Source organism: Oryctolagus cuniculus, chromosome 7 (assembly GCF_964237555.1).
Source record: "Oryctolagus cuniculus chromosome 7, mOryCun1.1, whole genome shotgun sequence".
NCBI lineage: Eukaryota > Metazoa > Chordata > Mammalia > Lagomorpha > Leporidae > Oryctolagus > Oryctolagus cuniculus.
Window position 1 is genome coordinate 151766022 of NC_091438.1, and position 21823 is coordinate 151787844.

The window sequence follows — 21823 nt, forward strand, 5'->3', positions numbered from 1 at the left end:
GGGAGACCCGGACGGAGCTCCTGGCTCCTGGCTTCAGCCGGGCCCCAGCCCTGGCCACTGTGGCCATTTACGGAGTGGGCCAGCAGATGGAAGATTTTCCCTCCCTCTCTCGCTGTAACTCTGCCTTTCAATCAATCAGTCCTGCTCCAAGAAAAGCTCAGACCACTGGATGTAGCAAACAAGGAGACAGGACACCGGCTGCTTCGATTCCAGTTCCACGGTGCCATTTAGGTCGTATTTGCGCATCTCTCATCGTCTCTTTGAAACGCTGTGATTTACGTCATCGCTGTTCTAAGCTCTCCCTTGGTCAGGGCCCACACCAGGCCTCCCTGCCCTCCTGTCCTCACAGCTCTGTCTCCCTGGGCGCGCCCTGGGCACCTAGCACCGGGAGGCTGCACCACCTGGGCCGCAGCCACGCCTCTCCCTGGAAGGCGTGCGAAGCAGCAGCCCACGCCTGGGCCAGGGTCTGTGCTCGGTGGGCAGATGCCAGTCCCAGAAGGCTGCTTGGAGGAGCTGCCCTTGGGCTGGGGGCTTCCGTGAGGTTCCGGGGCAAGGCCCAGGTCAGACGGCATCGGGCTGCAGGTCAGACCCCAGCTCCCGTTCTTCCCTGCTGTGTGACCTTGGCCGAGTCCCTGCACCTCCGCAAGCCTGGGCATTCCCCCTCTGAAAAATGCAGTTAGAACCAAAACCAGCTGCTTGGGGGCGGCGGTGAGGATTGAGGCCTGACGCACCTGCCCCTCGGCACCGTGCCAGGTGAGACCCGGGCCGTGTTCCATGGGGTTGGCGGTGTTTTCCCTGGGCCTGGAGGGGAACAAAGGGCGACTGGGGCTGTGGTGCAGGAGGGGAAGACTCAGCGTGGGGTGGGGCTGGAACGGGGGTGGGAGGGCCAAGGCAATGCTGGGAGGGAGGGGCCGGCACCCTGGGCACCCAGGGCTGGCCTCGGTGGGGTGGACACACGGGACAGGGACACAGCAGGGCCGGCAGGAGAGCCGACAGCACCATCCCTCCTCTTGCAGCCGCGCCCAGCCCCTGGTACCAGCACCGGCGCTGGGCCCGGGGCGCCACCCGGTCCCCAGCCCACCATGGCCATGGCCACGGCCACAGCCACGCTGTGGAATTTCCGATTTTCAGCTAATGTGCAGGTCGTGACAGAGGCTCAGAGGCCCTGGTCGGACATAATGGCAGAAGAATTGTGCCTGTCGCCCCGGTGAATGGCAATGAGGGCGGGCGGGGGGGCGGGGCCGTGGCGGCGCGCGCCCCGGAATGCATTTTCTCCCTGAGTGTGTCGCATTCGATTTCCAGAGGTGCTCGGGCTCCAGGTACATGTCATTAGTAACACTTTGGGCGATAATGAATCCTTTTATTTCTTTTCCTCACAGCTCATGAATACCTAACGAGGCCCAGCTCTGGCGCATCTGGCCCGGCCCGTGCCTCGCGCCACCTAATCTGTCCCTGCCCCAATATCCAGGCGGCCCAGCTGGGGCCTGCCTTAAAGGAGCCGCTGCCCATTCCTGCTGGGGACTCCAGGACATCCCTGAGATCCGGGGCGTGTAGGGGAGGCATAGGCAGGGATGGGAGGGGTCCCCACATCTGGCCCCACAGGGCATCCAGAGGGCACCCAGCAGTGGGGCTCAGCGGGCGGGGACCACCCACACCGGGGCCGGGAGCCCTGTGAGGGCGCCACACTGCCTGTCTTGCTGAGCTTGGAGCTTTTTGTGATTCCATTTTATAGCTCAAGAAACTGAGGCTTGCAAAGGTGAGGGCTTCGTCGTAGGCTTAGCAAGGCGGGCCGACAGGTCGTCACTTAAGCAGCTCCCAAGAAAGCGCACTTGAGCAAATGACCCCCCTCCTTTTTAGGATTTGTTTTATTTATTTGAAAGGTAGAGTGATAGTGAGAGACCTTCTACCCACCGGTTCACACCCCCAAATGCTGCAACAGCCGGGGCTGAGCCAGCTTGAGCCAGGAGCAAGGAGCTCCAGCCGGGTCTCCCACGTGGGTGCAGGGCCCAAGCACTCAGGCCACCCTCCGCTTCCCTCCCAGGTGCAGCAGCAGGGAGCCGGATCCGGAGCGGGCCGGCCCGGACGCGAAGCAGGGGTTCTGTTTCTGCCTTCACCCCGCATCTGCTCTGCTCTCATTTTACTGAGCAAACGCTTAGTGGAAGAACAAAAGGGCTCATTTAAAAAAAAAATTTTCCTGGATCCCACAGCTGTCTTTGGCCAAAGCTGTGGCTCTCCTGTCCCCCCACTGCCTCGCCCGTTCTCTCTCTGGTCCCTCGTGGAGCTCCCCCTGGGTTATGCTTGTTCCCCTCTTCCTCGCTGGGGTGTGGACTCTGCAGCTGCACCAGGATGGGGGGTGGTATACAGTAGGCGCTCAGCAAGCCCTTGCAGCGGGGCTGCCCCGGCTGCAGGTGGGAGGACCAGTGAGCGGTGTTCCAGGTGCTCGTCTGGGCCTTGCTCACAGGGTCTCCAGGACCCTCAGGCCCATCCGGGCTGAGGGTGGGGAGGAGGGGGCACGAGAGAGGCTGCTGGGAGGGGCACAGGTTAGAGACAGCGAGGCCTGGTCCCCGTGTTGTCTGAGGCTGCCCTGGCCGGGCGGCCACCACCTTCCAGCACCACGGTCCTGAGAGCCGAGGGCCAGTCTGATGCTGGGGCCTGGCCCTGGGCCTCCTTGCTGCCTGGCACCGCCACAGCACAGGGCAGATGCCAGACGCTGCGGAGAGGCGGGTGCTGTCACCAACCCCGGGGCCCCAGGTCGGGAGCCAGCGGCACGGAGACAGGAGACGAGTCACTGGAGCACCCAGCGGTGAACGCACAGGGAGGATCTGAACCCGGACCGTGTGGCTTTGGCAGGTAAGTTCTCGGAAATCAGCCCGGGGCAGGCATCAGGCACAGCGGTTGTGATGCCGGCTGGGACGCGGGCGTTCCTCACTGGAGTACCTGGGTCTCAGTCCTGGCTCCATGTCCAGTTCCAGCTTGCTGCTGATGCTGATTCCTGTCATACTTAGGGAAGGAATCAGTGGATGGAAGTCCCTCCCCACCCCGGCCCCACCACTCTGTCTCTGTCTCCCTGTCAATCAAACCGAACCAAACCAAAGAAGAGCCTCAGACACAAAAACTTAGGCCGCGGGGCCCGCGTGCCGGTGCAGCAGGTTCCGCTGCTGCCTGAGATCCAGCATCTCACATCTGCACGGTTCAGGTCCCGGCTGCTCCACTTCCGATCCAGCTTCCTGCTGATGTGCGCGGGGGAAGCAGCAGCAGATGGCTGCGTGCTCGGGCCCCTGCAGCCACGTGGGAGACCTGGACGGAATTCTGGGCTCCTGGCTTCAGCCTGGCCCAGTCCTGGCTGTTGTGGCCATTTGGGGAGTGAACCAGCGGATGGATGATCTCTCTTGGTGTGTGTGTGTGTGTCTCTCTCTGTAACTCTGCCTTTCAAATGAACAAATAAATCTTTAAAACAAACAAACAAAAAACCGCCTGGACCAGCCTGCCTTGGTAATGGGCTTCCCCAAAAGGCAGGCAGTATTGTGGTTCCCCTCTGCACACTGCTAAACGGGCTCTTGAAACCCAGCAGTGTGTGTGTGGACTCCAGTGGTCTGGGGGGCAGCTTGGGGAGATTAGGTGTGTGGGCTCTGGAGCCAGACAGAGCTGAGTTCGAATCTTGGTCCTGCTACTTATTACAGGTGTGAAATCCAGGGCAAGCCCCTTTGCCGCTCCATGCCTCAGCTTTCTCATCCATAAAATGGGTGACACACTGCTGTCTTATAAGGACTCGGGGAAGCCAGTGTGCTGAGACACATACGTCTCTGAGCGATGGGCCCCCGTGGCCTCCTCACACGGTTCCCCTCCGTCCTCCACACCTCCACCACCCTCCCTTCACACCCCTGCTACCCCCATCGTCACCTCAGTCCTCACCCTGGCCCAGGAAGCCCCTAGCTTGGGCCTAGATGCAAATGCTGAGAACGCCTGCAGCTGCATGTGAACCCCCACCTCCCACCAGCGGAGCCCTGGGGAGCGCGACACCGCTGCATGTGGGGGGACTGCCGGGGTCCCCGGAGACCTCAGATCTGCCCGGGGTTCCCCTGTGGAGGGACACACTCGCCGAGGCCGGTGTGCAGGCTCTGGCGGGTGATTGTGTTCTGAAAACCTGCTCTGTGCCCACCATCACCTCTCCAGAACCCCGAGGGGAAAACATCCTAGCCCTAGTGTACAAAGAAACTGGGGCTCAGAGATGTTGAGTCGCTTTCCCAAGGCCACACAGCAGGTACAAGCCTGGATTAAAACTGGGTACAAGTACAAGCCCGGGTCAGTTCGACTCCAAAGCCCATGACCTTAACCACTTGGCAACACTGCCTTTCGTCTCGGCACCCAGGTCCGCTCCTTGGCTCTGAGATTTCACCCCAGCCCAGGAGTCTCCCTAGATCAAAGACAGAGGGGGAATTAGTGTCCCCCGGCCTCCCGTCGCCGTCTGTAGCCACTTGCTCGAGGGTAGGAGGCCTGTCTTGCCCAGACTTTGTGCAAGGCTTGTCCCGCGGCAGTGCCCCCAAGGGCCGTGCCCCAGAGCCCACCGTCTGGAGAGCAGGTGGCCGGGGGAGGCTGGGTGAGGAGGGCAGCTGAGTGCTGGTGCCTCCGCGCCCAGCCCTGCCCGTTCCGGTACCGCTGCCCTTGGCCTTGGCCTTGGCCTCCTGCCCCGTGCATCTGTTGGGAGGCAGCGCAGTCTGGGGTCTCACCGTCGGGGGAATGGAAAGGCCTGGACGCTCACCTAGCTCCCAGCCCTTCCTGCGGGGGGCCGCCTGCGCCTGGGTCTGCTTGTTACCCCCGGGATGGTAACGCAGAAGAGCTCACTGGACGCTCTCGGCGAGCGCTGGGCTGCCGTCGTCAGGAGAGGCCGCCTGTCTGTCCTGTCCTCACCACGCGCCTGTCCTGGGGCCCCGGCCGCCCCCGCGCTGCGCTTTCTTCCCTTCAGCCGTTTTGTGAGTACTGCGCCGACGACACAGCTCTGTGCACCTTAACACAAAATAGGTTCCTTTTTTTTTAAAAAAAAAGATGTATTTATTTATTTTAAAGGCTGAGTGACAGAGAGGAAGAGAGAGGTCTTCCATCCTCTGGTTCACTCCCCAAATGACCACAATGGCAGGGCTGGGCCAGGCAGAAACCAGGGCCAGAACCTGAGACCCTGTCCAAGCCTCTCACCCTGGCACCCAAAGCCCTTCACAGCGGCCCTCCATCTCCCTGTGCAGTCCGAATTCTTGGGCGCCCCCCCCGCCCCCGCCCCGAGCCCCTGCCTGGCTGCTTCTCTGCCTTTCCCAGCTCGAGTTCCCCGTCCTCCCCCGGAAGCGCTTCCTCCACCTGACCTCTCTGAGCCTTTGTTTGCTCATCTGGCAAATGGGCACTCACCATGCCTGCCTACTTTGTGGCGTTTTCATGAGAACCGAATGTTCTCCCAGCACAGGCAGTGCTTTTTTATTCTTAAAGATTTATTTATTTATTTGAAAGTCAGAGTTACACAGAAAGAGAGGCAGAGAGAGAGAGAGAGAGAGAGAGAGAGAGAGAGAGAGAGGTCTTCCATCCGATGGTTCACTCCCCAATTGGCCACAACGGCCGGAGCTGGGCCCATCTGAAGACAGGAGACTGGAGCTTCTTCCGGATCTCCCACACGGGTGCAGGGGCCCAAGGACTTGGGCCATCTTCTACTGCTTTCCCAGGCCATAACAAAGAGCTGGATTGGAAGTGGAGCAGCCGGGTCTCAAACCAGCGCCCATATGGGATGCCTGCACTTCAGGTGCCACAGTGCCAGCCCCAGGAAGTGCTTTGAAAACGTGGTCCCTGTGGGGTTCGTCTCCCGATCCTCTCAGTTCCCAGTATAGATCGCGGCACAGGGGGTGCAGCCTGAGCATGGGGGAGCCCCTCGTCTGCCCCATGTGAGGACCCCCATCCCGCACGACCCCTCCTGGCCCCTCTGCTGCCCTCACCTGGGCTGCCGTGACCAGCTTGGAATTTCAAGTTGAATTAGATTTGACCTGTTCTGCAAGCCCGCCCCTAAACCAAACCACATTCCCGCTGAGCTCCTGGTGCCAATGCCCCCCTGGGACACAGGGATGGATCGTGGCTGGGCCACCGCCTGGAGCCACCCTTGCCAGTTCCTGAACGAATCCCATAATCCCTCCTCCTGCCGGCCCCAGAGCTCAGGATGGGTCCTGGGGTCCGCTCTGATCCCACGTTCCTGCCCGCCCATGCTAGGGCCCTGCTGAGGTCCTGAAACTCATTTAGGTCCCTTGCTCTGCTGGCACAATGCCCCCGCCCCCTCCCCCAGCTAGGCCTTGTAACTGAATCCAGATGTTCCCTCCCCTGTCCCCAGGGTCCCTGGGATAATGCGTGACCGTCGGAGGCCAGCGGGGGCAGGCACAGCTGCAGGGGCTACTGGGACGGAGGACAGCATGGAGTAAGAGGTGCAGTGTCCAGGGTCAGCAGAGGGATAGGGGACCCGCCCCAGCCCAGCACCCTCTGCCTGTCACGTGCGCCCTCCTCCTCCAGGAAGCCCTCATCTCTGCCTCCCACGCGTGCCAGCTGCGTGATGTGCAGTGAGCGGGCGACTCTCTGAGCCTCCTCTTCTTCACCTGCTGAACCAGCTACGCGCTCACCACTCGGCTCCCGCGCCACGAGGCTTCGGGCTAATTCGGCACGGGAGCTTGGCACACGGTCGTCTTTGCTGGAAAGGCGTGGGCAAGTCATCTCATGCCCTGCATCCTCAGTTTCCTCATCTGTGAAGTGGAGACGGTGGTGCCCAGCAGCCAGGAATTCAGGGAGAATCCACAGCGCCCCACGGCTGGCAGAGGCTTTGCTCTTGCCCACCAGCAGGGCGAGGCGGCGCCCACCTGGCAGCGGGAGGGCAGTCTGCCCTGGAGTCCGTGGGGGGGCCTGGACTGGCTTGGGGAGCTCGCGTCTCGGGGAGAATTCAGGGCACAGAGGTCAGATTCTCGTCCCGGGTCTGCTGCTAGGCGACCCCCGCCCCTGTCCTGGCCTCAGTTTCCCCATCAGATACGACATCTTTCGGGTTCCTTCCAAGCTCGCAGAACACAGTAGCCGCTCAGGATCTGTCTGCTCCATGACGCCCATGAAGCCTTCACCCCTTCCTCTCTTCCTCCTCCCCACCCCCTCCCCCGTCCCTCCCTCCCTCCCTCGCTGCCCCGAGTGGCCGGTGGCCCGCAGCACTCGGTGGGCGACCGCTCTTCCCCCAGGCGCCTCCGCCCTGCTCAGCCGCTCCCAACGCTTGGGGCAGAGGGACGGGGCCTGGGCACTGGGCAGGCGCAGTTTGGGTCTGGAGCAGAGACGGGGAAGGAGTGCACGCCAGCGCCCTTTAGAAACGCCGTCATTATCTCTTGATCATTATTTGCCAGTCCCTGTAACTCCAGTTCATTTTTTTAAAATTGTGGTTATTTACCTGAGAGGCAGGGAGACAGAGAGAAAGAGCTCCCAGTCTCTGGTGCCCACATGGGTGCCAACTTTACCCCAGTGCCAGCTCCTCTAACTCACTTTGGAAAATTCACTCCTAAGTTTTACTCCACAGACATTTGTGAAACACCAAGATCCAGACCCGGAGTTGGACACGAGGAAGACCTGGGCTCTGCTTTCAGAGACACTCGCTGGCTGGGGAGCCAGACCTCACACTGGGTTCAGGCGGTCGGGGCCTGGGGGCGGGAGGGAGAGGGCAGCCTATTTGCAGGGGTGGGGCGGGGGAGGGCGGAGCCAAGGCAGCCAGGCAGGACCGAGGGAAAGGGTGGGCAAAAGGCGTTGCCCGGGTGAAGGGCACTGGCACTCCAGAGCCGTCCCAGCGTGGGCAGGTGCAGGGGCTCACAGGCGCCCTGTGTGGCTGGGGCGTGGGGTACGTGGGAGGAGTGAGGAGCGGGGAAGGCTGGGAGCCAGGGTGGGAGGAGCGAGGAGAGTGGTTGTTTCCGTTCTTTTCTTTTGTTTTACTTATCTGAAAGGCAGAGCGACAGAAAGGGAGAGACAGATCCCAGAGATCCGCTGGTTTGCTCCCTCAACGCCTTCAAGAGCCAGGGGCTGGGCCGGGCCGAAGTCAGGAGCCAGGAGCTTCTTCTGGGTCTCCCACATGGATGCAGGGACCCGAGCCCCCGGGTCGTCTTCCGCTGCTTTGCCAGGCCACAGCAGAGCTGGATCGGAAGAGGAGCAGCCAGGACCTGCCATCTGGGGAGTGAACCAGTGGATGGAAGACCTCTCTCTGTCTCTCCCTCTCTCTCTGTAACTCTGTTTCTCAAATAAATTAATTTTTTAAAAAGTGAGTTTTTTTTTTAAAGAAATGGGTATTATCATCTGTGCTTTGAAGGTGAGAAGCCGAGACGCAGAGGGGTTCAGAGACTCATCCGAGGACCCGCAGCTGGCGAGTGGAGGAGCCGGGACACAGACCCAGGCTGCCTGAGCTTTGATCCCTCGGTTCACCAGATTGCGGGGTGAGGGCTAAGGGCCATTCATCCCCTCACAAAGGTGCTGCTGGCAGCTGAGCCGCCCCCAGGATGGTCCTAAGGCCCCGAGGGGCAGGTGCAGCTGGGGCTGCCCCGGGGCGGGGGCAGGGCATCTGCCTGCAGCCACCTCTCAGGGGTGTGGCAGATGCTCCGGATTCTGGACCCTTAGTTCTGGAGACCCTGGGGAGTGGCAGGGAAGAGCCCCTTGTGGCTTGTGGGATGGCATCAGAGGAGACCATGAACCAGGCTTGGGTGAGGAGGAGGAGCGTGGCGACAGCGAGGACACGTGTGATGGCGCCATCAAAGCAGATCTGTGGTTCCCACCTGTGATTTGCAACAGGTGCCTAAGGGAGGGCTGCGAAACACAGACCGGGAGAGCCCAGCGCGGACCTGGGAAAACCTGCGTTTCCCACCCTTCCCCAGGAGATGCTGCTGCCAGGGAGGGCTCTGAGAGTTGCCGCGGGAGCGAGCGGAAGAGAACAGGCCCCGGGAGGGCTCAGCACTGTGTCGGCCCCCAGCAAGCCTCAGGACGAGGCCACTGCTGTTACCCTGCCTCCAGGGAGGAGGGGTGTGAAGGCGATGTGGCTGCGACTGATTGCCGGGGCTGATACGGCTGAGCCGGCTGCTGGACAGGCGTCCCCTCCCTCCCTGCATATGCGTCCCTCCCAAAGCCGCGTGCTCGGTGGAAGAGGACAACCTTCCCCGCGAGAGGAGGACCCGTCTTCGGTCAAGGGTATACGGGTAGCTGGGCTGCCCTGTTGGAACCTCCCAACAAACTCTCAAAGTTCGGAGAAGCTGAGGGACTCGCCGAGACCCGCCCCTCCTCCCATCACCACCACTGTCAGAGCACCCTCCTCCCAGAGCTCAGAATCTCCCCCTGGGAGATTGCACCACAGGCCCTTTGCACTGGCTGTCCCTTCTACCCCCTGTGCGTCACCACCCAGGCTGCCGCGCGGATGCAGGCTCCTCCGTGACACTGAGTGTGGCCCCGTGGTCCCCTCTGCACCCTCGGCTCCTCCACGGGCTTAGCGCCAGCTGCAACTGCTGGCCTCAGCTTTTTTATTGTTCAGTTACCGACTGTCCGTCTCCACCTGTTAGACCAGGCGCTCCCTGCGGTCAGCAGCCTGACTGATGCTCTGTGGCACCCCAGCATCCTGCACGGCCCTGCGGTGGAGGAGGGCTCCTGCGCGACCTGTTGAAATGAACGGAATGGACTCCTCCATAACCATTGCTTTCCTCAGTTAAATGTTCCTGAAGTGGGGCTGGTGTCGCCTCTGCAGCGCTGGCAGCCCCTGTGGGCGCCGGTTCGAGTCCAGGCTGTTCCACTTCTGATCCGGCTCCCTGCTAAGGTGCCTGGGAAAGCAGCAGAGGATGGCCCAGGTGCTGGGTCCCCTGCACCCATGTGGGAGACCTGGATAAAGCTCCTGGCTTCCATCTGGCCCTGCAGGACCAATGTGGCCATTTGGGGAGTGAACCAGCTGATGGAAGACCTCTGTCTCTCTGTAACTCTTTCAAAGAAATAAAATGAGTCTTTTTAAAAATGGTCTTGGACTGTTTTGTCTCTATCCTTTTTAGATTCCTAGTTCAAATTTCAGCCATCAGATACATCCCCGCCCTTGCACCCTCGATAAAGCCAACGTCCCTGGATGACTCTGATGCATAAATTAGCTTTGCCGGCGCTGACAGAGGAGAAAGCTGGCTGATGCTGGGCAACCAGAGGTGCCAGAGAGGTGGGTCAGAGCCAGCTGTACCCAGTGCCAGGCCGGCGCTGTGGCGTAGTGGGCTAAGCCTCTATCTGTGGCGCTGGAATCCCATATGGGCACCGGTTCAAGTCCCAGCTGCTCCTCTTCGATCCAGCTCTCTGCTGTGGCCTGGGGAACCAGTAGAAGACGGTCCAAGTGCTTGGGCCCCTGCACCCACGTGGGGGACCCGGAAGAAGCTCCTGGCTCCTGGCTTTGGATCGGCTCAGCTGCAGCTGTTGTGGCCATTTGGGGAGTGAACCAGCAGATGAAAGACCTCTCTCTCTCTCTCTCTCTGCCTCTGCCTCTCTGTAACTCTGCCTTTCAAATAAATAAAATATTTTTTAAAAAAACCCAGGAATTTAACTTTTTTAAAAAAGGGCAATGCGTTTAAAATTTGTGCATTTCATTATTCTGTGTTCTAGGAGTCAGAATCCCGAGGACAGCGGCGTCGCCCCCACACGCACAGTCCTTCTCTGCCTTCCCACACACGCGCTGGCAGACCAGGCACACGGTTCGCCCTCCATCCTTTCCTTATCCTAGCTGGGGATCTCTCCGTGGTTGATCAGGGGCGAGCACCCACATTCTCGCTGGGGGCAGCAGAGAGAGGAGCTATGCTTTCTTGCACGCGGGGGTCTGGTTGATGTTTCCAGGGTTCCTGCCTAGGGGGCTGTGCCCGCTGTGCCCGCTGAAGGCCACAGAGACCACGGTTTGAATCCCAGCTCCACCCTGGTGCTGGGGACGAGCCACTGAACTGGAGGAACCCAGCGTGCGCGTCTCTGCAGGGGCCCTTCCGGCACCTGCCTGGTGAGCGCTGATCGGAGGAGATGAGGTCGTCGGCACACAGGAGGCTCTCAGCACGTGGCGGCTGCTGTTACGATATTTCTCATTCTAAGAATGTGGCATCGTTGCCCAGTGCCGCGCCAGGCTGTGGGATCCTGGAGGCTGAGATGCAGGCCCTATTGAAACAGGGATTGTCTATTTCTGAACACTTGTGCCAATTGCTCACCCATGGTGGCCTTGGCCCCTTGGGGCAGGAAGGGTCCTCCGAGGGGAGCCACCCCTCTTTGTCCTGTGAGGATGGGGAGAGGCATGGGGCCACACAGTAGTCCCAGGGTCCTTCCTGGGCATCGTGGAGAGAGTGGCCCTGGCTCCATCTCGGGGTCTCATGATGTCCCTTCAGCCACTGGTTTTCTTCCGGGAGGGGCACCATCTGCTTTTTTTTTTTTTTTTTTTAATTTGACAGATAGAATTAGACAATGAGAGAGAGAAACAGAGAGAAAGGTCTTCCTTCCTTTGGTTCACCCCCCAAATGGCCGCTATGGCTGGAGCTGTGCTGATCCAAAGCCAGGAGCCAGGTGCTTCCTCCTGGTCTCCCACACGGGTGCAGGGCCCAAGCACTTGGGCCATCCTCCACTGCACTTCCTGGCCACAGCAGAGAGCTGGCCTGGAAGAGGGGCAACCGGGACAGAATCCGGCGCCCCGACCGGGACTAGAACCCGGGGTGCTGACGCCGCAAGCGGAGGATTAGCCGAGTGAGCCACGGCGCCGGTCCTCCTTCTGCTTTCTTTGGGGAGCTGTCATTAGGAAGAGGGGACAGCCGAGAAGATAGCGTTTTCCTTCCAGTCCTCCTCCTCCTGGTTTTCAGTCTGCCTCGCTCTGGCCCCTGAACCTGCAGTTGTCACAGTAATTGCGCATTCAGGAGGGTTAAAAATCCTCACCCTGGGGCAGCACTGTGGCATAGCAGGTAAAGCCGCCACCTGCGATGCCGGCATCCCATATGGGCGCTGGTCTGAGTCCTGGCTGCTCTACTTCTGATCCAGCTCCCTGCTGTAGCCTGGGAGAGCAGCAGAAGATGGCCCAAGTGCTTGGGCCCCTGCACCTGTGTGGGAGACCCAGAAGCTCCTGGCTTTGGATCAGCTCAGCTCCGGCATTTGCGGTCATTTGGGGAATGAACCAGTGGATGTAAGATTCTCTCTTTCTCTCTTTCTCTCTCTCTCTCTCTCTCTCTCTCTCTCTCTCACTCTACCTTTCAAATAAAAAACTCTTAAAAAAAGAAGAGTTGAAATGGCTCTCTGTGTGAGGTTGGAGCGTTATACTGGAAGAACTTCGGCTTGTAGGAACTGTTGAAGAGAATGTGGCCTTTTGCTGAGTGCGTTCACAGAGAACGCCACAGAGAACACCTGGTCCGACCCTGCTGGGGATTCGTAGTCCTGGCTTTAGATAGAATTTGGAGGGGAAAATGCAGACCGGAACCAGCCCCATTTTTATGAAATAGCCTGCATTTGGGGACAGAATGTGAAATGCACATGCATTTTTAAGATTACGAAAATGCGGCCATTTAGCTGGGGCTCGGGTTGGAGTGGGCTGGCCATGGACGTGGGCAGTTTCTCTCCTCTCAGGAAGTCCCCTGCCCGTGGGAGGTTGGTGGAGATACGGGGTGACTGTCTGTTCTTGGAAATGGAATGTAAGGAGGAAGTTGATCTCGGTGTGGAAAAATTGTGAAATCCACAGCTCGTTTTTTCCCAGCACACGTGGTCATGATTCTCCGATTCCGAATCAGCCCCTTCGTTCTGCAGGTAAATTTGCAGACAGGAAGTGATCTGGCCGTGTTCCGGGGGCTTTGCAGAAACAGGGTGGAGTCTGACCCCTGACTCCCCCTTCTCACTCTAGTGCACCTGCTACCCCCTCCCCACTCAACTGCTCAGCTGCCCCTGGGTCACAGCACTTGGCTTCCTGAGCTTGGCACCAGTGAATCCTTCTAATCGTGTACTTGCCGTACCCAGCCTGGGGCTGGTGATGTGCTTTTTGTCCCTAGACCTCATAGTATTTAATTATATGTTTTCACCAGAACACTGGCTGGGAACAAAGCAGTCATCTGGTCTACCTAGGACACCTGCACGTAGCAGATTTTGAGAGTCAGGAAACTTAGATTCAGATCCTGGCTCGGCTTCTATTTTTTTCTTAAGATTTACTTTATTTATTTGAAAGGCTGAGTTACAGAGAAAAAGGTCTTCCATCTGCTCGTTCACTCCCCAAACGTCCACAGGGACTAGAACTGAGCCAGATTGAAGCCAGGAGCCAGGAGCGTCCTCTGGGTCTCCCACGCAGATGCAGGGGCCCAAGCACTTGGGCCATCTTCCACTGCTTTCCCAGGAGCATTAGCAGGGAGCTGGATCAGAAGTGGAGCAGCTGGGACTCGAACCGGCACCCATTTGGGATGCCGGTGCTGCAGGTGCCTGCTTAACCTGTTAGGCCACAACACCAGCCCTATAGTGTGATCTTGGGCAGATGACATAACCTCTCTGTGCTTTTGTTTGCCATTGGTAAAATGGGTTGACGTTAACCTCATAACACTGCCATGAGAATTAGAGAGAGAGAGAGCAAGTGAGAGAGCGAGAGCGCCTTAGCACGGTGACTGTGCCGGGTAGTGGGTGTTTAGTAAACGTCACCCCAGTCCTCTTGTCTCTTCCTGCTTTCCCTCACCCACCGCGCCCTCCCTGGAGGCCCACGCGCATCTCTCCAGGCACCGGTGTCTGTTTCAGGCGCAGGAACCCGACTCAGCTCCCACTGCCAACAAGTTTAAGGGCCAAGCACCTCAGCACATAGGCCTTTCCTGATGAGCCAGAAGAAGCTTCCTAAAGATTTATTGATTTGAAAGACAGCGAGATAGAGAGAGAGTGAAAGAGAAAAGACTCCTGTCCACTGGTTCACTGCCCAGGTGCCCTCAACGGCCAGGGTTCCACGGCCAGGTGGAAGCCAGGAATCAGGAACTCAATCCAAGTCTCCGGAGTGAGGGGCAGGGACCCACCACTGAGCCATCACCACTTCCTTCCAGGAAGCTGGAACCTGAGTGGAGCTGGGATTTCACACCCAGGCACTCCCATACGGCATGAGGGCCCCTTAACCAGTTCCTTAGCCATAGGTCACGTGGCTGCCCCAGAATTTCTTTTTAATGCCTCGAAATCCCATAGCAAGCTGGGAGCCAGAGCACGGGCGGCGAGGGTCGCACCTGCCGAAGCCCTGCCACACGCTCACCGTTTATCTCAGCCTCCAGGTGGGGGAAGTATCGTCGCCTCCATCTTGCAGATGAGAACACTGAGGCACAGAGACCAGCGAAGGTGGCCACGCTCAGATGGAGGAGATGGTGGCTGGATTCTGCAACTCCGAAGGTTTGACCCTAAAATTCTCTTTCCACTAAGACGCCCTGTTCTGCTTCCCGGGTCGGTGCATGCGAGACCTTCTTCCCCTGGGGCCGCGAGGGTGGGGTAGGAGCCGAGGAGGAGGCTGTGGCCACATGGAGTACCTTAGGACCCAGCAGCGGGAGGTCTGGGGACCCGACCCCCTCCTCTGCGGGCCGGTCCCCCGACAGCACAGGTAGAGGTGGGGCCGGGCTGAAGCAGGCGAAATGCTTGGAAAACAGGGGCCACTGTGCTAAAGAAAAGCAAGCGGGCGCTATGCCCTGCGTGATGGGGGCAGGGTCTCTCCTCGGGCTGTTCTTCCATCTCAGAGGAGACAGGAGGGCTACTCCGGGACGGGCCTGAGGAAGCACCACAAAGCTGGCTCAGACGGGGACAGAGACCGCACCACAGATGGTGCCAAGTCTACATGGCGGCCACGGGGGCGCTGAAGCCGTCCCCCAGCCCGGGATCAGAACCCAGACTGAGGCCGGCGCCGTGGCTCAATAGGCTAATCCTCCACCTTGCGGCGCCGGCACACCGGGTTCTAGTCCCGGTCGGGGCGCCGGATTCTGTCCCGGTTGCCCCTCTTCCAGGCCAGCTCTCTGCTATGGCCAGGGAGTGCAGTGGAGGATGGCCCAGGTGCTTGGGCCCTGCACCCCATGGGAGACCAGGAAAAGCACCTGGATCCTGGCTCCTGCCATCGGATCAGCGCGGTGCGCCGGCTGCAGCGGCGGCCATTGGAGGGTGAACCAACGGCAAAAGGAAGACCTTTCTCTCTGTCTCTCTCACTGTCCACTCTGCCTGTCAAAAAAAAAAAAAAAAAAAAAAAAGAACCCAGACTGAGACCCCAGGGAGAGAGAGGCCAGGTCTGCTCGTCAAGGCTCTGAGTGCAGACCCAAGTGCCCAAGCTCGGCCCAGGGGATGGGCTTGGGGGTCTCCCAGACCCAGGAAGAGACGGCTTAGGGTGGGAGTGACCTTCATCGATGTCACCAGCTTGGGCAGCGGACAGAGAACCTCACCTGGGAGCCCAGGACCCTGCACCTGCCTCCCCCGCCCACTGCCTTCCAGCCCCAAAGTTCTAGGGGACCCGATCAAGCCACAGGCAAGGGCTGTTCATGGTTTCATCTCCAGCCTCCAAGGGACAAGAATGGAAAAATAATTAAAAAATAAGAGCAGGGGGGGATGCCTGGATGAGGGGGGCATTTCCAGAGGGGAGCGGGCTGGAGAGTTGGAGCGGCTGGCGTGGAGATAGCCAACAGATGCGATGGCACAGATAAGCGTAGCAACTTAGATAAATCCAGGCTTTGGAGCTGGTCGCCTGCGTCCCCTCTCCTCCGTCTGCTTTTTTTCAATTTTATCTCTGAGCCAGGGGAGGGGGAGGGGAGGGCCACGAACTCCAAGGGGTGAGGAGAGGGGAGGCGGGGAGGCCGGGAGGGGGGCCGGCTCCATCTTCGGGGACTTGGGCTTTTCTTTTTAATGTGTTTTTCCCAGAAGGTGGGAAATGCCAACACACACTCGGAGACCTAGAAGGCGGCCTATGTTTTTTAAAAAGCGGCGGACAAAAATCAAAATATTTGAAAATGTATTTCATGGTAATTATGTCATATTTCATGGGCTGGTGCCACTACTGAAAGAGAGGCTGAATGCCTTAATTTGTATAGAAATTGTAATCATTTGTTCATTTCAAGGTGAAAATTGCATTTTTTAATTTAAATTGTATCCTGCATGATAGTCTATTATCTAGTAAAATTGTCTGCATGTCTGAATGCCTTATATGCAGCTGCAATGCTTGTTACAAAAATCCACTTATATTCATAAGCAGGTGGACATCTCAGGAAGTGGAAGCCGTGGTGTGTGTGTGTGCTTGTGCACGCGTGTGGGTGCGTGTGGATGCGGCGGCTCTCCCAGCCCCTCTCTCGCTCCTGCCTTCCCGGCGCCCCCTCCCCTCCCCACCTGCGACTCTCCTGTCAGCATTTCCACACCTACTTAACGAATGATAATTAGTCGGAATAAATGAGGAAGCTCCACGGCTGGAAAGAACCGGCCCGGACTGAGTCGGGGCTGGGCGGGGTGCTGCCGCCCTCCACTGTGTGTGCCTGGGTGGGCTGCAGCCATGACCCCCTCTGGGCCTCGGTTTCCCCCATCTCGAACGTCAGACATCCTGCAAGCAAAGAGCAAATGTTCTGTGCTCACACAGCCAGAAGGTGAGGAACAGCCTGGCTCTGGGTCCCGACTGCCTGCCGTAGGCGCCTGGTTTTCCGCTTTCAAGCCGTGAGGTGCTGCACAGGCTCCTCCATCTCTCTGGGACTCAGTTTTGTCATCTTTAAAATGGGTAACAGCAAAACCTGCGCCGTGTGCTTGTTGTCAACAAACCCTCCCATCACCTTTCCTTACAGCCTGGGGACGCAGGGAGGTTTTTGCCTTTTTTGATGGTTGAAAAATATATACTATGGTCGGCACCGCGGCTCAATAGGCTAATCCTCCACCTGTGGCACCGGCACCCTGGGTTCTAGTCCCTGTTGGGGCACCGGTTTTGTCCCGGTTGCTCCTCTTCCAGGCCAGCTCTCTGCTGTGGCCAGGGAGTGCAGTGGAGGATGGCCCGAGTGCTTGGGCCCCTGCACCCACATGGGAGACCAGGAGGAAGCACCTGGCTCCTGGCTTTGGATCAGCGCAGTGCGCCGGCTGCAGCGGCCATTGTGGGGTGAACCAATGGAAAAAGGAAGACCTTTCTCTCTGTCTCTCTCTCTCTCACTGTCCACTCTGCCTGTCAAAAATAAATAAATAAATAAATACTATGTGTCAATTAAAAAGAAAAATGGAAAAGAACAAGAACAGGGGATGGTGTCTGAAATCCAAATGTAAATGTCCGTTGAAGTGTTCCTGGAACATGCACACTCTCGTGTGTCCACACACGGCTGCTCTCATGTCACGGTGTTCAGAGCGGAGCAGGTACACCAGAAGCGGCGTGGCCCCCAGCCTCCCCGCTTTACCACGGGCCCCTCATGGCAGGTGCCGGCCCTCGAGTAAGGGAAGTCAAGCGTGGAGCCCGGTGCCTGGCTTCAGATGTGGGAGAGTTTGGGTGTCATGAGGACAATGAATCGGGGCCTGGGAGTGATTAGATCAAAAGGCCGAGCCCTCACGAATGGGATTAGTGCATTATAAGAGACGCCTTTGGGGGCCGGTGCTGGGGCATAGCAGGCTCGGCCTCCACCTGTGGTGCCAGCATCCTATATGGGGGCTGGTTCGTGTCCCAGCTGCTCCACTTCCGATCTGGCTCCCTGCTAACGCACCTGGGAGAGCAGCAGAAGATGGTCCAGCTGCTTGGGTCCCTGCACCCACATGGGAGACCCTGAAGAAGCTCCTGGCTCCTGGCTTCAGATCAGCCCAGCTCTGGCCAATGCGGCCATTTGGGGAATGAACCAGTGGATAGAAGACCTCTCTCTGTCTCTCCCTCTCTCTGCCTGTAACTCTGCCTTCCAAATAAATAAATTTAAAAAATCTTAAAAAGGGGTGGTAGTGGTGGTGCTGTGGCACAGGGGGTTAATCTGCCTGCAGTGCCGGCATCCCATATGGGTGCTGGTTCGAGTCCCGGCTGCTCCACTTCTGATCCAGCTGTCTGCTGATGGCCTGGGAAAGCAGCAGAAGATGGCCCAAGTCCTTGGACCCTTGCAGCCATGTGGGAGACCCAAAAGAAGCTCCTGGCTCCTGGCTTCAGATCGGCACAGCTCTAGCCATTGTGGCCATTTGGGGAGTGAACCAGCAGATGAAAGACCTTTCTCTCTCTCTGCCTCTGTCTCTCTGTAACTCTGCCTTTCAAATCTTGTTAGAGAGAGAGAGAGAGACCCTTTGTCCCTGGCCTCGTGGGCAGTCAGGGCGAGAAGACACCATCTGGGCAAAAGAACGTGGCCCTCACCAGTGCCCGCCTTGCTCCTGGATGTCCAGCCTCCGGAACTCCGAGGAGTGCCCGTGTCTTGTTTATAAGCTAAAACCACAACTCCACAAGCCGGGGTGGCCGCGACTGTCACACAGGCCCAGCACAGCAGGTGCACGCTGGCTGAAGACGGCGTTTCTCTTTAGAGCAAACACCAGAACTTTCCCAGAGTCTTCTGGAAAATTCTATGGCTTTTTTTTTTTAAGTCTAGGATGACAGAAGGGGCTCTGGCACAGGAGCTGCCCGCCCTCGTCCCCTCATTGAGTCTGGGCCTCAACTTCTCACCAGGAAAATGGGTCGCTTCCAGCAAGTGGCGCCCACGCTCCTGGCACCCAGCGCTGCCTGCAAGGGTGAGTCCCTTCCTCTCCTTGCCCTGGGGCAGGGTCCTTGGTCACTGAAGGACCCTAGAAGCATCTACTACTCACCTTGCAACTCATTCATTCATTCAGCAATTCCTAAGCTTTCCCAAGGGCCGGGCAATGTCCGGGCCAGCCTCTCAGGCTTCATCCCAGGCTCCCTTTGGCCAAGGCACTCACACCCTTGTATGTGATTCTATCTCTGAGCCTCAGCTTGCCCAGCCAGGAAATGGGAACAATCATTGTCCTCTGCCTCACAGGGGTCAAAGCTCCGGTCAAGTGCAAAGCCCGGGCAGGTGTAATTCTGAAATTCCTGTGCTTCATTTCATTATGATGACTTTGTCTTTTATTGTGAAATATTTCAAGTAACACAGAAAAGCATACGGAAGAGTTCAATGAGCACACAGAGGCGTAGCGATTTTTATCATTCGCTACATGTTTGATTCATGTGAACATCACGTTTGTACACGTATACGCTACTATTTGAAAGCAAGGGTGGATTTGTTGACGTCACATAATGTGGGATTCATGACAAAAGTCATAAAATGAGGAAAGAAGGTGTATGATTACGGAAGGGGCATAATTCAGCAGACAGCACGTATGAATGGCAAATAATACGGCTTCCTCTGTGTGTGTCTCTCTGTGTATGCATGTATACATGTCCACACCTCCACGCATGAGAAAACACGCAGCATGCAATTGTTGCTTTAAAAAGATGTGTTTATTTATTAGAGGGAGAGACAGAGCACGCTTCCATTTGTTGGTTCACTCCCCAAATGCCCTCCACAGTTGGCTGGGGTCAGGCTGAAGCCAGGAGCCCGGAACTCCTCTGCTGCCTTCCCAGGTGCATTAGCAGGGAGCTGGCTTGGAAGTGAAAAGCTGTAGAAGATGGCCCAAGCGCTTGGGCCCCCTTCGCCTGCATGGGAGATCGCAAGAAGCTCCGGGCTCCTGGCTTCGGATCGGCTCAGCTCCAGCCATTGTGGCTGTTTGGGGAGTGAACCAGTGGATGGAAGACCTCTCTCTGTCTCTGTCTCTCTGTCTCTCTGTCTCACTCAATCTGTAACTCTGCCTTTCAAATAAATGAAATAAATTTAAAAAAAAAAAAAAAGTGGAGCAGCCGGAGCTCTGATCCGGGATGTGGCTTCTCGGGGACTTAGCTGGCTGTCACAGCGCCTGCCCAGTTGCTGTGTAGTGGTTTATCTTTCCCGGGAATCAGGCTGGGGACACGTGTCCCCAGAGCACAGGGCTGAAAAGTGACCCAGAAGGGTCTGATGCGAAGCCCGGGCTCCGAGTCGCCCAGCACGCTTCCTTTCCGGATTCCTTCTCTGGAGGGACGGGAACGCCACCCTCTGACTGCAGCCGGGGGGAGCTCAGGGTAGGAGAGTGAGGGGCAGGGTTCTAGGGCCTCAGTTTCCTCACTGGTCGTCAGTACCGGGTGTGTGTGCATCACGGCGCCTGGGCCCGGGTCCCAGAGGTTCAGATCTGGGGGTGGGGGTGCTGCACGCTGGCTGGGCTTACCCTCCCCCACCGTGCTCCGCACTCTCCTGTCTCTGGTTCTTCTATTATCTTCTATTACAAATTATTAATTTGTAATGTCGATTCACACACGCCACTTGCCCAGGCTGTGGGGCGCAGGGCGAGGCTTCTGCACACGTGTGCAGGGAGAAGTGATCAGATCAGGCACTCGGCGTCTCCGTCCCCGCGTCCCCACATCCCCGCGTGGCCATATCCCCGTGTCCCCGCGTCGCTTCCCGATCCTCAGGCACTGCGGTCCCCGCTGTGCTGTGGGGCACCAGGACCTGTGACTTCTCTCTCTGATTTGGCTCCTCGGAGCCAGTCTCCCCCTCTCCAGTCCCCAGTCACCCTCCTCCAGTACCGTCTGTTCTGGGTTCAGACGGACAGTTTTAAACTCCCACCTATGAGAAGGGAGAAGTGGCTTCCAGCCCACTTCGCCATCTGGAAACAGTGCCAGGATCTCGTTCTTCTTCAGGGCTGGCCAACATCCCACATTTCTTCCATTCAGTGGACACCTAGGCTGATGCCATGTCTTGGCCTCTGTGACCGGGCTGCCATGAGCATGGGCGCGCAGCTGGGCCTTGCACAAGCTGACTTGGTTTCCCTTGGGGAGACGCCCAGAAGCCGGGGTCAGAGGGTAGGTCTCCTTTTGGTGTTTTGAGGAATCTCCATGCTGTTCTCCATGATGGCCGTGCTAATGTGCATCCCCGCCAGCAGTGTGCTCGGGGTCCCTTTTTCCACATGCTCACCAGCATTTGTGGTATTTTATCTTCTTGGTAACAGCCGTTCTCACAGGAATGAGATGACACCATCGTCATTTCGATTTGCTTTTCTGTGACGGCTAGAGATATTCCTTTCATATATATATATATATATATATATATAGACAGGCAGAGTTAGACAGTGAGAGAGAGACAGAGAGAGAGGACTTCCTTTTTCCGTTGGTTCACCCCCCAAATGGCCACCACGGCCAGCGCTGCGCCAATCCGAAGCCAGGAGCCAGGTGCTTCTCCTGGTCTCCCATGTGGGTGCAGAGCCCAAGCACTTGGGCCATCCTCCACTGCCTTTCTGGGCCACAGCAGAGAGCTGGCCTGGAAGAGGGGCAACCGGGACAGAATCCGGCGCCCCGACTGGGACTAGAACCTGGTGTGCCAGCGCCGCAGGTAAAGGCTGGAACTGAGCCAACCTGAAGCCAGGAGCCAGGAGTTTCTTCAGGGTTTCCCATGTGGGTACAGGAGCCCAAGGACTTGGGCCATCTTCTACTGCTTTCCCAAGCCATAGCAGAGAGCTGGATTGCAAGAGGAGCAGCTGGGACTTTAACCGACACTCCTATGGGATGCCGGTGTGGCAGGCTGAGGCTTAACCTATTGTGCCACAGCACCGGCCCCTGTTGCTTTCATTTCTTGGAACTTTACTGAATTTACCAATCCAAACAGTTTTCAGTGGAGTCCTTAGGTTTGTCTGTACCTAGACTCCTGTCATGTGCAAACAGGCCTCACTTGACTTCTTGCTTTCCAGTTTGCAAGCCTTGTATTTCTCTTGCCACGCGGCTCTGGCCAAGGCTTCCGGCACTGTGTTGAACCAAGCCGAGAGCGTGGACACCCTTGCCTGGTTCCAGATCTTG